Source organism: Dipodomys spectabilis, unplaced genomic scaffold, assembly GCF_019054845.1.
Source record: "Dipodomys spectabilis isolate Male_0828 unplaced genomic scaffold, ASM1905484v1 ptg000108l, whole genome shotgun sequence".
In the NCBI taxonomy this organism is placed as follows: domain Eukaryota; kingdom Metazoa; phylum Chordata; class Mammalia; order Rodentia; family Heteromyidae; genus Dipodomys; species Dipodomys spectabilis.
In genome coordinates, this window is record NW_024870785.1 from 19,657,277 (window position 1) to 19,673,076 (window position 15,800).

Here is a 15,800-nt window from a genome sequence, read left to right on the forward strand (position 1 = left end):
ATATGTCTTCCAGTATAGGTCAAGGGAAATCTCTAAATGCAAAACCAAAATGGTAAATACTAACTGGGTGAGATTTTAAAGGTTGACACAGATCAGTACTACACAGGTACATGAAAGCACCAGAATCTCATTGCTGTCTCACTGGTATCAAATAGCTAAGAAATAATAATTTCTTACACTACACTACATTCTCAATTTTTCTGAGATATAAAGTTATACAAACATATATTTCAGACTGCTCAATGGAGGAATGAATTTCTTTTTTCAACTGGATTAATAGCAAGTACTCACAAATCAATTCCTACATAAGTTCACTGGTCTACGTGTTCTGTTCAAAGGGAAACTGTAAAGTCATAGGCCCTACTCTTCACAGCTAGAATGTGATAAAGACATAGGTTATGTCACTGTCAGAAAACTGATATATCTTGTATCTGAATACCTGTATTTATTTTAATTCATTCATTTTAGTTGTACTGGAGTTTGAACTCAAAGCCTCACACTTGTTACGCAGGTATTCTACCACAAAAGCTACAACTTCAGCCATTTTTGTTTCAGATTATTTTGTAGGTAGGTCCCATGGTTTTTTATCCTCAGACAATAAGCCTCTCACCTGTTCCTCCCTGTGTAATTGTGATTGCAGGTATGAGCCAATAATCTCAACTTTCTACTGAAATGGGATCTTGCGAATCTATTTTTTACTCCAGTTGGCCTCAAACCTAGATCCTCTCAATCTCCACTTTCTGGTTACCTGAGACAAAAACCACAATGTCTGACCTTGAATTCTTCAAACAGAAAATGGTGCACACATGCCACAGGTGAGTACACTTATATACATAAACGATAAAGAAGACATGGTTCACACCAGTAGTCCTAGCTACTCAGGAGGCTGAGATCTGAGAGTTGAAATTTGAGGTCAACCTGGACAGACAAATCTGATCTCCAATTAACCAACCCCCAAAACCCAGAAGACAAGGAGTAGACTGAGTGGTAGAGTACCATCCTTGAGTAGTTCAAGCCCTAATACTGCATGCACACATACACACACACACACAGAGAGAGAAAGAGAGAGACAGAGACAGAGACAGAGAGGGAGAGAGAGAAAGAAAGAAATGGAGGCTAGTTTATCAACACAGTGTAATGCGGGTTGGAATCTGTAGATCCCTAAGACCTTGGACAATCCATCTAGTCTTTCTGAGTAATGCTTAGCTTCTTTATGTGCCCTATGAAACCACTCTTGGACATTTGCCCAAAAGACTACTAGTCAGAGCATAATAAAGACATTTGCACAACCAAATACCACAACCAAGTTATGGAAACATTCATATGAATGAATGAAGGACTCTGAAATGTAAGCACAAAAAGGGATGGGGGCTCTGCTTTTACTTTTTCTTCTGGTACTAGGAATAGACAAAGTGTCTTACACTTATTTAGCAAGCTCTGCCACTAAACTATTTACAATGGGTTTTTTTTTTTTCAAATCCCTGTTTTAATCCCTATTTTTTTTTTATTTTTTTGCTTATGTTTCACTGAGGAATTGAACTCAGGGCCCCATGCATGCTAGACAAGCACTCTACCACTAAGCCACATTCCCTACTTAACCCCTATTTTTTTTTTTTTTTTGTCGGTCGTGGGGCTTGAACTCTGGGCCTGGGCGCTGTCCCTCAGCTCTTCAGCTCAAGGCAAGTGCTCTACCACTTGAGTTACAGTGCCACTTCCAGTTTTCTGGAGTCTCACGGTCTCTCCTGCCCAGGCTAGCTTTGAACCACGATCCTCAGATCTCAGCCTCCTGAGTAGCTAGGATTACAGGCGTGAGCCACCAGCGCCTGGCTTTAACCCCTATTTTTTAATCCCTAATTTTTTTTTGTTTTTTTGGGTCCGGTTGTGGGGCCTGAACTCTGGGCCTGGGTGCTGTCCCTCAGCTCTTCAGCTCAAGGCTAGCACTCTACCACTTGAGCCACAGCACCACTTCCGGCTTTTTTCTTTTTGCTTATATGGTGCTGAGGAATCGAACCCAGGGCCTCAGGCATGCAAGGCAAGCGCTCTACCACTGAGCCACCTTCCCAGCCCTAATCCCTAATTTTTAAGCATAGAAAAGTTAAGATTCCTGACTAAGAACACAGAGAATACTAATTCTGAGATCTGTGCCTAGCTAAATTATGTATGTATGGAAGTTTACTCATCCATCAGGAAGAATGATTTTATGCCATTAGCAAAGAAATGGATGGACATATAAAAAATTATTTTAAGAAAGTCAGGCCCAGAAATACCAAGAACATGTGTTTGCTCCCAACTACTTAAAGATAATAAAATATTTAAAATATTAAACAGGAAGATTAAATACAAAATGCATATAAAATAGCCTTTACAAAGATGCACTAAAAAGTTAAACAAGTAGGTTTGTTTGTTGTTTGTTTCGCTTATCTGTAGTGGATTTTTTGCAAAGGCAACTAATATGTCAGTTCAGCTGAAAGCTTTACCCAGGGCACTGGAATCATCCCACAGATAGGTCCCCAGGGAAGAACTTGATGGTTGTTGTCAACTTTCTCTGGAGGTGGTGGGTTCAGTTCTCTTACCTCCCCAAAGTTAAACATGCTCCATACCATCAAGCCTAGCAGAGCTACTGGTATAAGAACGCATTCACTTCAGCTGTTATTTAATGATCCTAATTTCTGAACATTTATTTTGGAGAATACAGTAGTGGTTTAAGGTACTTTAAAGAGATTATAAGTTGAAATCATTCCCTCATTCGGCCTGCTAAAGTTTAACTCTGTCTAATTATTTCATATGGCATTGACTGTAATAGTTTCATAATTTCTAGTATATTAAGCACTTAATATGTTGTGTCATTTGAGATTGCATATTAAATTCAGCAAAGTACATTTTAATGAGAGTTAAGTGGTGTGAATAGATTAATACAATGTGATGTGGGGTTCATCTTAATGCTCCAATTTTGCAGGTCTATTCCAAACTCACAAATGCCTCATCCACCAGGTAAGGGGAGCAATCAGCTGCCAAGGCTCCCCTGGGGGTCTGGTCAAACTGCTATTCTTATAGCAGTTCCCAGCAGGATTTCTGGAATTGAGCCCTGCAACCTTACAAAGTTAGCATGACACCAGTACTTCTGCTTAGAGGTGAGAAGGCAGAGGTGCAGCAACCAGAAGTTACCTGCTTTGGATATGTCTGGTAATGTTCCTGCAAGCTGGCCCTTTTGACTAAAAGTCCCTGTAGTTTTTCTCTGTACTACAGCTGCCATCACTGTCACTTTGGGAGTGAATGACATGGGGATTCCGGATACAGGGACTTGGAGAGGTATCCCACTTTCCCTCCCACACCACAACATCACAGTGACAGCCAAAGAGAAGCTGGCTGAGTGTGTCCTCAGTCTTGGCAATTCTTCTTCTCCAACCTGCTGTGAGAGAGCATCCCCAGTCCTTAAACTCAGACACACCTGGTGCTCATCGCTCACCCTGGGATGTGTAGAGGCTAAGGTTTCAATGAACTAAGTCACAAAGAGCACTGGAGTGACAGCTCAGCATAAGGATGTACTTAGGGTGGGGGTTAAAGCCACAGAAAAAGGTTCTCTGGAAGTTCTCGCATTGTACCCTTACTCTCTGGTTGGGAAGCTAGGCCTGAGTCTAGAGAGCTTGGCACAATCTCACAATTGACACCTCTACCTGGGTCCTTTCTCAGGACTCTTAACATTTTTGTGCATAGACTTTTCCCATGATACAGTAGGGATTAAAAAATCCTTCGTATGGGGGTTGGGAAGGTGGCTCAGTGGTAGAGTGCTTGCCTTGCATGCCAGAGGCCCTGGGTTCAATTCCTCAGCTACCACATAAGCAAAAAGAAAAAAGCTGGAATTGGTGCTGTGGCTCAGGTGTAGAGCACTAGCCTTGAGCTGAAGAGCTGAGGGACAGCTCCCAGGCCCAGAGTTCAGGCCCCACGACCAGACCCAAAAAAAAAAAAAAAAAATCCTTTGTATGGCCTAAGCAAGTATGAGACCCTGGAGTCCAGCCCTAGCAACAGGAGAAAACCTCCTGGCCTTTTGCTTACCTCTCAGAACCCTACAACTCTTACAGAATACCAGAAGACTCCTGTGTTTGTCATAAAAGGCAAAGAATCCAAATTAACATTCCGTGTGATGTCCCCTTTCCCAAAGATATCATTCCCTCTTTCCTTTTGTGTATCTGCCAGTCCTTGAGCTTGAACTCAGGGCCAAGCACTGTACCTGAGTATTTGTGCTGAAGTCTAGTGCTTTACCTCTTGAGCCACAACTCTACTTCTAGCTTTTCTGGTGCTTAATTGGAGATAAGAGTCTCATGAACTGTTTCCTACCCAGACTATCTTCAAAACTACAATTGTCAAATCTCAGCCTCCTGAGTAGCTAGGACTACAAGTGTGAGCCACTGGTGCCTGGCAGTTCATTATGTTTTTTTGTTGTGCCAGTATTGGGGCTTGAACTGAGAACCTTGCCCTCTCCTTTAGATTTTTCCCCTCAAAGCTGGCACCCTACCACTTGAGTCACATCTCTACTTTGGGCTTTTTGCTGGTTAGTTGAAGATTAGAGTCTCTCAGAAGTCTTCTTGGCATATTGCTTCTTAATGAGAATATTTAAATGCTTGACCCTAAGGAATTAAAGATATCTGGGTAGAGCCGGGCACTGGTGGCTCATGCCCTGTAATCCTAGCTACTCAGGAGGCTGAGATCTGAGGATCGAGGTTCAAAGCCAGCCCGGGCAGGAGAGACCGTGAGACTCCTATCTCCAATAAACCACTAGAAAACCGGAAGTGGCGCTGTAGCTCAAGTGGTAGAACGCTCGCCTTGAGCTGAAGAGCTGAGGGACAGCACCCAGGCCCAGAGTTCAAGCCCCATGACCGACAAAAAAAAAAAATATATCTGGGTAGGCCTGAATGGTGGTTCACACCAGTAATCACAGGACTTGGGAGGTTGAGGCAGGTGGATCTTGATTTTTGAGGCCAACCAGGGCCAGTCTGTCTTAAAAACAAACAAACAAACAAATAGAAACAAAGAAAACAAAACAATGACATGGGTAAGAGGGAACAGTTCTCATTATAGCTACAAAAAGGAGCAATAAGTGGATTTGCCCCTAACTTACTGACTTATTGTTTTCTTTTATAAGAGATTCTTTTGTTCACATAGCTATAAAATTAAGGGGGAAAAGAAGGGAGGGAACTAGAACATGCTCTGTGCAGTAGTTCTTATCTGTAAACCTAGCTACTCAGGAGACTGAGGTCTGAGGATCAACATTTGAAGCTAGCCTGGGAAGAAAAGTCCATAAAACTCTTATTTCCAACTAACTACCAAATAGCTAGAAGTGGGACCGTGTCTCAGGTGGGAGAAGATCATCCTTGAGTAAAGATGTCAAGAAAGAGCAAAAGGCCCTGAGTTCAAGCCCCAGTGCTGTCACAGAGAGAGAGAGAGAGAGAGAGAGAGAGAGAGAGAGAGAGAGAGAGAGAGAGACGAGCATGATTCTCTGTTGTGTATCTTTATAGTTCTCATGTACTTCCCAAGTGCCCAGGACTCTTGAGACTCTTTTATGTAAGGCAGGTATAGGAAATCTTTTCTCTATTGAAGACCATTTGGAAGACTATAACATACATGGGCCCTACATACTTATCAACTTAAAATTAGCCTGAGCCAGTCACTGGTAGCTCATGCCTGTAATCCTAGCTACTCAGGAGGCTGAGATTTGAGGACTGCAGTTCAAAGCCAACCCCAGAAAGGAAAGTCTATGAGACTCTTATCTCCAATAAACTACTCAGAAAAATCTGGGCATGATGCTGTGGTTCAAGTGATAGAGCACTAGTCTTGAAGACAAAAAGGCGCAGGAACAGCAACCAGGCCCTGAGTTCAAGTCCCAGGACTGGCAAAAAATAAATACAAATAAAAATTAGCCTAATATACTTGGCCAAACAGTTAATGAACTCACCTCGTACTATGAATGGAATGGCTTCTCTGTGGAGGTGTGTGATGTTAGCTGGTATTGATGTTGATACTGGAAATTGTTTTTCTAGGTTTGGTTCAGTCAGTCTGGAGCACACCTGACTCTTTGCAATGGTAAATTTTGAAAAGAACTGCTTATAGCAGGAACTTGTTCTTAACACACACACACATATACATATACATATGTTAATGTGTCTCAAAATGAGAAATTCCTTGTTTATGTAATGTTTATAGGATTCAAGCAATGGGATATTGTTGTCCCCAGATTTAACACAACATGGCTCTGCAGCTAAATAATTTTGTGCTGTGATTATCAGTCACATCTGGTTCCACACTATACAGTGTAGCAAAATTGTTCAAGTCCATTTGTATACTTTTTATGTCCTTCAGTCTTTCTTTGAATGCCTGAATTCATTTTTCACATCACCAGCATACTCAAGCATCACAGAAGTGCTAAGTGACAGTGGCTCACACCTATAATCCTATCTGCTCAGGAAGCTGAGGTCTGAAGATCCAGGTTTGAGGCTGGCCCAAAGAACAGAACTTCAGACTCTTTTCTCCAATTAATCACCAAAATCTCTGGCTGGAGTTATTATGATTCAAATAGTAGAGTAAAACCATGAGTGAGAAAAGCAGTCCAAAGCCCTGAATTCAAGGCACATTACCAGAAACATACACACACACACACACACACACACACACACACACACATACACACGTCATTTTTTGTCCTTCCAGAGAAGGGAAAAGCATCACTTTATTCCTTTCAAGTTACACTGTCCACAGCCTTCAAGTGACTTTGTGATTGCTGGTAGGAAGCTAAGAAGCTGGTTAGGGCCCTGTAGCCTGACATTCAGCTCTGAGGCCTACTTGGTCATGTCCACCATCAACACTAGAGCCCACTAATGCTTTCTATCATTGAGCTTGCTGACACTTTCCCTTCCTCTCCATGATCTGCTTGACTTCATCCCATAGTATATGAAAACTTCATGAGTAGAGGGGAAGGGGAATCCCAGAAACAGGTGAACCAATTCAGCAGTGACACTCACTAGACACTATGTTCTAAATGAACTATACAGGGCTGGGAATGTGGCTCAGTGATAGAGTGTTTGTCTAGCATGCATAAGGCCCTGGGTTTGATTCCTCAGCACCATATAAGCAGAAAAAGCCAGAGGTGGCCCTGTGGCTCAAGTGGTAGAGCACTAGCCTTGAGCTGAAGAGCTCAGGGACAGCACCCAGGCCCAGAGTTCAGGCCTTACAACCGGCAGAAAAAAAAAAAAGAAAAGAAAAAAAAAAGAAATGAACTATACAACTTGGAGAAGGGAGGAGAAAAAGTGAGAGAAAATGAGGGAGAGGAATAATACTGTTCAAAAAGAAATGTAGGGGCTGGGAAGGTGGCTCAGTGGTAAAGTGCTTGCCTTGCATGCCTGAGGCCCTGGGTTCAATTCCTCAGCACCACATAAGCAAAAAGAAAAAAGCCGGAAGTGGCGCTGTGGCTCAAGTGGTAGAGCGCTAGCCTTGAGCTGAAGAGTTGAGGGACAGCGCCCAGACCCAGAGTTCAGGCTCCACAACGGGACCAAAAAAAAAAAAAAAAAGAAATGTATTCATTACCTGACTTATGGAACTATAACCCCTCGGTGCATCACCTTTACAATAAAATTTAAATTAAAAAATAAATCATAAAAAAGATAAATGTATATAAAACTTAAAAAAAATAAAAACCTCATGAACCATGCTCCCAAGACTCAGTGACTCAGTCTAATAAGGCTCAGGTTCAGTCATTAACTTCTTAAACTAACAGCAATTAAACCCTCTGCTGTTGACACTATTGTTGACATCCTATTTTTGAGCTGCAGTGATGTACATAGAGACTTTCTTTGTTGTATGAGGCAATGGTATATGCATATGATTAAATCACATGAGTCAAGACCAAGACAATTCAGTTCTTTCTTGACATATGCAATGGTACCCTTTCTTTGGAAGCCAACCATGGCTTGAGCACCATCCACAGTCAGGTCACTTGGCATTTCAAATGTTAGATCAAGTTTTTTTCAAGAACAGAACAAGTGTCACTGGCTTGAACTCAGGGCCTGAACACTGCCCCTGAGATTGTTTTGCTCAAGGTTAGCATTCTACCACTTGAGCCACAGTTCTACTTCTGGATTTTTGGTGATTAATTGGATATAAGAGTCTCACTGACTTTCCTTCTCCAGCTGGCCATAAACTGTGATCCTTTGATCTCAGCCTCCTGAGTAGGTAGAATTAGAGGTGTGAGCCACCAGTGCTCAGCTAAGTCTTCATCTCTTGTAACACTATGTATGGCTTCCAGTGGACAGAAGTTCCTCTCTCCTGTAACTCTGCTGTAATACTGTGAAGAAAGACAGCCACTTGGACAGTGCTCATTATGGCTATTGGCCTATTACACACCACAGAGAAAAATTGGAGATCTCTTGCAGAATCCTTTGGTGATTTTTCAATATTTTGTGCTAAGGCAGTAATCCAACCTGAGACTGTTCTATGAGACAAGCTACCACTCTGAAACAATTTTACTTTCACTGCTGCTAATAAGTCCACAGCAGCAACCATGACATAACTTCTTTCATAAAGACTCCTTCAGCTTCTTTGGGATTACCTCGCTCACTACATAAGTTGGTAGAATGATGTCTCTGTCATGAGGGCTTGTGAAAGTGACTTGTGAAGAGCATTGATTTTATCTAAATACATGTGCCCTCCCAACTCACTAGGCTGGGCAAGTTTTTAGTGCTAACGGTGCTCCACATTGGCTTTTTAAAATATCATCATTATTATTATTACTAACACATCACCACAGACTAAAGATATAGGTTTGCCCATGGCTTCAACAACAACAAAAATAACCATTTCTCCACTTCTCACAGGTAGATCAATTCTCTGCATCAACTTTTCTTTATAGTCACTATTTATAAGATATCACACTTTTTAAGTTTCAATAACTTCGGTGTGTGTGCATGCTTACATTTAAGGTCTTGCACTCATGCTGGGATATTTATTTATAGCTCAGGATATTTTTTAAAGCTCTACCATTTGAGCCACATCTCCACTTCTGGCTTTTTTCTGGTTAGTTAGAAATAAGAGTCTCACAAGTTTCTCTTCCTGAGGTGTTTTCAAACCAAGATCCTCAGAAATCAGCCTCCTGAGGAGCTTGGATTTCAGTCATGAGCCACTGACACCCAGCTTTGGTCACTCTTCAAACCCTGCATCTAATATTTGGAACAATGTCAATGTTTGTGCCATGGACTCTTGAGGTCTTTTCTTTGTACTTTAATTTCCACCTGAGACTCAGGTTTAGTGAGGAGTATTGATTTTAAAATGTCTGGATAAAGTTTGCATTGAAGTTATCATCTCGACTCACAAAGAAGTCAACAACACGCCCTCCCAACATATCCAGCAATAATCTAATCCCTATCATCACTGGATCCACACAGTATCTTAATACTTTTCCAACATGTGCCCTCGCTATCTGTCTAGCATTGACTGTTTTCTGAAAAAACTACAATACAGGCAGCTAGGCCACATGCAGTCAAAAAGAACAAAACATGTCTGCTTTATCATGTGCTTGTATTTATCCTGTCTAACCCATACTGGTTATTCCTTATCCCTCAAAATTTACATTCTTATTATGATTCATTGCATATAAATGTATGTTGCTATGGAAAAATCTCCTAGATTTATTGAATTTTTTGTGTATGTATCAGTACTAAGGCTTGAACTCAAGGCCTGAGCACTGTCCTGAGCTTTTTCACTCAAAGATAGTGTTCTACCAGTTGAGCCACAGCTCATTTCCAGCTTTATCTTGGCTACTTGGAGTTTCATGGGCTTTTCTGCCTGAGATGGTTTGAGATCTCAGTCCCCTTAGTAGTTAGATTACAAACATAAGCCACCAATGCTCAGTTAATTATTGAGTTTGAGCTGCACCTGCAGTTTTCTTGGAAGTGCCAAACAATTTCACAAGCCTTTCATGTCCCATGGACTGGACATTGTCAATCCCCCTGAGCTAAGGTTTTTCATATCCTATCTTATAATTAATCCCCAAGTAACTCTTTAAAATTACCATCATACACCAACTTCCATTGCCTCAACATCAACCAAGTTTCCAGCTCATGAACTCATAGGAAACAAACCAAAATTAAACCAAACCTACCCCTTCCTCCACATTGGCCCTTCCAAACTAAGACACTCTTGCATGGTTTGGTGGCCCCTAGACCCTAGGTCCACAATAGCCTCTTTGCACTGTTCTGGGACCTTCCACGCTTCAGAAAACTGGCATATTTCACTCTTCTAAGGCAAAGAAGAAAGAAAAAAATTTTTAAAGGCAGGTGCAGTCTCCCAGCCACTTGGGAGACAAAAGATTGAGAGAATAGAAATTCAAGGTCATCCGCAGCAAATGTTAGACAACCCTTGCCATCTCAACAAAAACGTAAAATGTGATAGCACACATCTATATTCCCAGCCTATCTGAGAGGCATAGATAAGACTACTGTGGTCCTTCTGAGGTTTTCCATTTCAAATTTGCTTACTACTTATTTAGACAGAGGTGACAAGAGAAGTTAGTCAGCCAATGTGTGCCTGATTTCCATTTTACTGAAAACCGATAAAAAGGGAAGGAGTCCAGTCCCCAACGACCAAACCAGCCACTTAGTGTCTGAGTCCTCCTTGCTCAAAGTGCTAAGAATGAGTAAGTACCACAGGGAGTGCCGACTCCTTTCACAGTGACCTCTGCTGGACGACTGGCTCCAATGATTGAAACTGCCCGCAATGGTCTGTCCTGTATCATTAAGTCACAGTGCAAAGCTTGCTTCTCCACTGAAGTGGTCATCATCACCTATTGACTCTTCATTTCACATTTTCTCTCTGTGTGTGGCACACATGCCACTCCTGAGGCTTGAACTCAGGACCTGGGTGCTGTCCCTGAGCTATTTTGTTCATGGCTAGCACTGTACCACGTGAGTCACAGCTCCACTTCTGGCTTGTTGTGATTAATTGGAGGTAAGAGTCTCACAGAACTTTCCTGCCCTGGCGGGCTCGGTGAACAGCTAGGATTACAGCCTTGAGCCTTCGCACATCCTGCTCATTTCACGCTTTCTTTACAGCAAGGCTCCTCTGTATTCATCTGGCTCCTTTACCAGAATGGAAGTTCCTGCCCACTGACTTCCCACTGAGTCTGGGGCCTGACATAACAGGTACTCAGGATTTGTTGAAGGAAGGTCTGAAATGAGTGTTTGCCAACACTCTAAGATCTTTTCTTAGAGACCTACTCTGAAGAAAAGGCCAGACTCTGAAGCCAGGCTTGCTCCAAAATCTCAATTTCTTTTACCTAGTAAGAAGGGTGACTGGATGTTGGTGTGATCTCCCAGAGCCTGTCTGTTCACCACTACAAAGTGAAGGTTTGGGGTGATGCCTATAAAGTGCCTGGCCCTTAGCAACAACATGATCAACTACTACATGGACTACTGACACTTCCCACACCTGCAAAGGTCTCTGGCTTCAAAGGCAGAGCATTGATGCTGGCAGGTGAAGCCAAAGCGTGATGCCCTGGGGTTCTCCAGGAACCCCAGCGGGACCCCAGTCTTGGCTAAGGTCCGGGTTGAGGGTACTAGCGTTGCAATGGGCTCCACCAGCAACTCGGAACCTTTTCCTGCGTCTTGGAAATTGGAGACTCCATGGATATCACGGCCCCGCGCACCAAATATGCTCAGGAATTTTAGGGAGCTTGGGGACGTGGCGTTGTCACAATTCCCAGCCCGAAGTCCAAGAAGGACAGGTTCCAGGTCCCGCTATTTGCCAACCGGCCCCGAAGAAGCATGCGCAGTGCGCGCACCACATCCCAGAGCTCCACCCCCAGCCTCGCCCGCGGCCATCTCCCATGATTCCCTAATTTGCATATACAATGAAAGCTATTAGCAAAAAAACGACTCATTTTGACTATTCATAAAGGCACAAACATGTAGTATGGTATTCATAACATCATAATTTCCTAAATGTTTGGTCATTTGGAAATACACAATTTAGTAGTCACCGTAAGTGTAAGAAATTTCTGATATCTTACGTTTTATAGCTTGCAAGAAAAGCTGTAGTTTGTGTTCGCTTCGGCAGCACATATACTAAAATTGGAACGATACAGAGAAGATTAGCATGGCCCCTGCGCAAGGATGACACGCAAATTCGTGAAGCGTTCCATATTTTGGATCCTCTCAAAGGGTATCTGATTCCCTTCTCCCATCGCTGAATTTCTGGGCTCCTGCATATTGTACATTGAAGCCGAAGTAGTGTTACCAGAATGTGCCCAATTCCGATGTAAAACAAAGCAAGACCTAGTGTAGTAACAGAACATGACTATCCTTACAGATGTGTGCAGATGACTAAGCATTGGTAGTTGAGCTCTTTACTTGGGTACTTTCTGTTAGCTTTTTGACTCAAAGATTAGAGCTCTACCACTTGAGCCACAGCTCCACTTCCGGCATTTCAGTGGTTCATTGAAGATGAAAAGCCTCATGGACTTTTCTGCCATGGCTGGTTTCCAACTCCAGGCCTCAATTCTCAGCCTCCTGAGTAGCTAAGATTACAGGCGTGAGCCACCAGCACCTGTCTCATTTCATTCTTAAAAAAAAAAAATGATGCCCACTATTTATTCTGTCGCCATCCTGTGTCTTTGAGGACAAATGGGCTTTAATATTCTCAACAGTCTCACCCTGCGATATCTTCGTCACCTTTTCAATGGAGGCACAGAGGTAGAGCAACCTGAACCAGATGACTTGACCACCTAGCAGTCGAAACAGCATGAGACCTCTGAAGGCACAGATCCTAAAAAGACAAGGACCACTGGGTGGCAGTGTTTCATGCCTCTAATCCTAGCTACATTTCTTCCTATTTTCCTGGGAAAGTACCCAGGCCCTTGGAACTGGGATCTTCACATTTCAGACTCCTGAGGAACTAGGAGCCATGGGCTTGGGGCCCATTTTTGTTCTTTCCTACAGAGGTGAAACAATGCTTTCCAGGTCATAGCAGACAATTGGAGTCTGTGGGACAGACCCTTTTTGTGTATCTGCCTTGGCTTGTGGCTTTCCTCTACACATAGAATTGGACAATTTCTGCTAGTTGATTTTCCTTTCTCTTCCCCAAAATGCCTGCTGGCACTTGGGAAAGACGATTCATGGGGACTGACCTAAGAGTTTGTTTTGTTGTTGTTGTTGTTCGGTTATGGGGCTTGAACTCTGGGCATTGGCAATGTCCCTGAGCTCTTCAGCTCAAGGCAAACACTCCATCACTTGAGCCACAGTGCCACTTCCCTGACCTAAGTCTTCTAAAAGAACTGTATTCTTTTTGACATGACCAGTTTAGGGGGCCAGAATTAGGAAAGATAAGGTTAATAGTTGTAGAAATTCCAAAGACCTGGCTGACTTTCTTGGCAGAAGACTTCGGTAATTTCCCTACCTTTTGGACACAGGTTGGCACTGAGGGATGTTGTCTAAAACTGGGTATTTGTGGATTTCCAAAGTGTGTCCAGAAAATTCAAAAGGCCAGACTCTACAAAGCACTAGCTTGTCTCCTTCCCTGCACAAATGGAAGGCCACAGACTGAGACCCATTCAGGGAATCTTTTGTCTCCTGGTTTGAAAAACGAATGAAAGTTATGATCTTATTAAGCACAGATAATATTAGCACTTATTGGTCAGGAGCTATTCCCTGGGCTGTACTTACATTAACTCAGTCATGCACAAAACAGTTTGGAGGCAGGGGATGCTGGTCATGTTAGTAAGGGCATGTATTCCTGTCGACTCCAACCTCTTGAAAGTTTCCTTTAAAATCATGTTGACATCAAACATAAGCATAGCCCACACAGTAGCCAATGTTCCTGAAGGTACACCTTTCACAGCAGTCTTAAAGTTCACAAAGAAGAATTTAAAGTTTCTACATTCACAAGTACAATTATTATCAAAGAGAACAGGAAAATATTCCATTAGAGAATACTGAAAGTGTTTCCTCTCAAGCATTGGGTCAGAATTTCACATTATTCCTAGAGATTGAGTTGGGTGTTGTTAATATCTGCCACTTGAATAAATTCTGTACTATGAAAACACCATGAGTCAGAAAATGATGGAAGAGGACCCTATCCTTTTTTTTTTTTTTGGGGGGTGGGGGTCTGGTGTTGGGGCCTGAACTCTGGGCCTGGGCGCTGTCCCTCAGCTCTTCAGATCAAGGCTAGCACTCTACCACTTGAGCCACAGTGCCACTTCCGGCTTTTTTCTTTTTGCTTATGTGGTGCTGGGGAATCGAACCCAGGGCCTCATGCATGCAAGGCAAGCACTCTACCACTGAGCCACCTTCCCAGCCCGGACCCTATCCTTTCTTGTTGCTTTCTGCTCTCCTTGTAAAGAGGAATGCTTGATGGTAAAGGCAACTACTACAGCCAGACATTGGCGGCTCTTGCTTGTAATCATACTCAGGAGACTGAAATCTGAGGCTACAGATTCCAAGTTATCCCAGGCTGAAAACCCTGTAAACCCTGTGAGACTCTTATCTACATTAAACCAGAAAAAAAGGCCAGAAGTAGAGGTGTGAATCAAGTGATAGAATGACAGTTTTCAACAGAAAAATTAAGCAAGACCTCTAAGCCCTGAATTCAAGCCCCAGCACAAACATAAACAAAGAAGTAAGCTTATACAGTCCTTGGTTACTTCCTCACAACTCAAGCAGGGAATTTATTTGTGGCAAATGGATTGTCTGACAATTCTTTTGGAGAAAACTTGGAAAATTAAAGTCTACTGATTGGTACCATCATTTCCTCCATGTTATAGATAAAGTAGCTGGAGCCCAGAACGTCAGCAATTTGCTCAGTATCACACAACTACAGAATTTGCACTTTTTGTTTGTTTATGCCAGTCCTGGGGCTTGAACTCAAGGCCTAGGAGCTGTCCCTTATGAGCTTATTATCTTTTTTATTCAAGGCTAGTATTCTACCAGTTGAGCCAGAGCTCCGCCGGATTTTTGGCAGTCAATTAAAGGTGAGAGGCTTTCCTGCCCAAACTGGCTCCAAACCTCAATCCTCAGATCTCAACCTTCTGAGGAGCTAGGATTACAGGCGTGTGCCACTTAACTAAGTTTTGTGCTACCTCTGCAGGGAGAAGGGTGAGGCTGTTTATAACAAGTGGAAAGAGCATACAGATATAAATCTACTTTTGTTGTATTCTAAATTCAAGGTAGAATTTGCATTTCCACCAGGGATCAAGGCTACATTAACAGCAGAAGAGCTGGGAATAAGTGGACAGGTATGTGGCCTGGGGCCTTGCAAATTTTGAGGAACTTTAGGGATCCTCCTTTGTTTGGGACACAGTTGGAATAAGAAGAAATTTCCCTATTCTAATTGATAGTAACTTGACACGTACCCCCAAATCTAATCCTATTCATGAAGGATCTTTCTAAGCAGTAAGCTTGTGTTTAATTAACCTTATGCAAATGAGCTTAATTGTTTTGAGTGGCTGTTGTCCAGAAGCACCTTGTGATTTCTCCTCTCAGATTTTTCCAGGAGCCAGATGGACCACCAAATTGCATTTTTCTTTTCATTTGGACATATATTGTGTGCCTTTGTATCAGAGGTCACAAGAAAGACCAGGGAAAGAACTTCATCCTGGGGTGCTTACTGCCCAGTTTATAGCAATGGACCCATAAAACTGAGAATAACAAAGCAAGGCCAAGTGTGCTTTGAGGTCTCCTGGGCTGAGTGCTTTTTCCAACAAGTTGTCAATGGGGGTGGGATGCCACTTACTAGATTTTCTTCTGGGAATGCAAATTTGAACTATG

General features: G+C 42.6%; 1 non-coding gene across 1 annotated transcript; it reads left to right on the forward strand.

Moving 5' to 3' along the window:
• The first annotated feature begins 12,080 nt into the window (after nucleotides 1-12,080).
• Nucleotides 12,081-12,187, forward strand: LOC122114710. Its single transcript, XR_006148603.1, has one exon. It is a non-coding gene; the product is annotated as a U6 spliceosomal RNA (small nuclear RNA).
• Nucleotides 12,188-15,800: the final 3,613 nt, after the last annotated feature.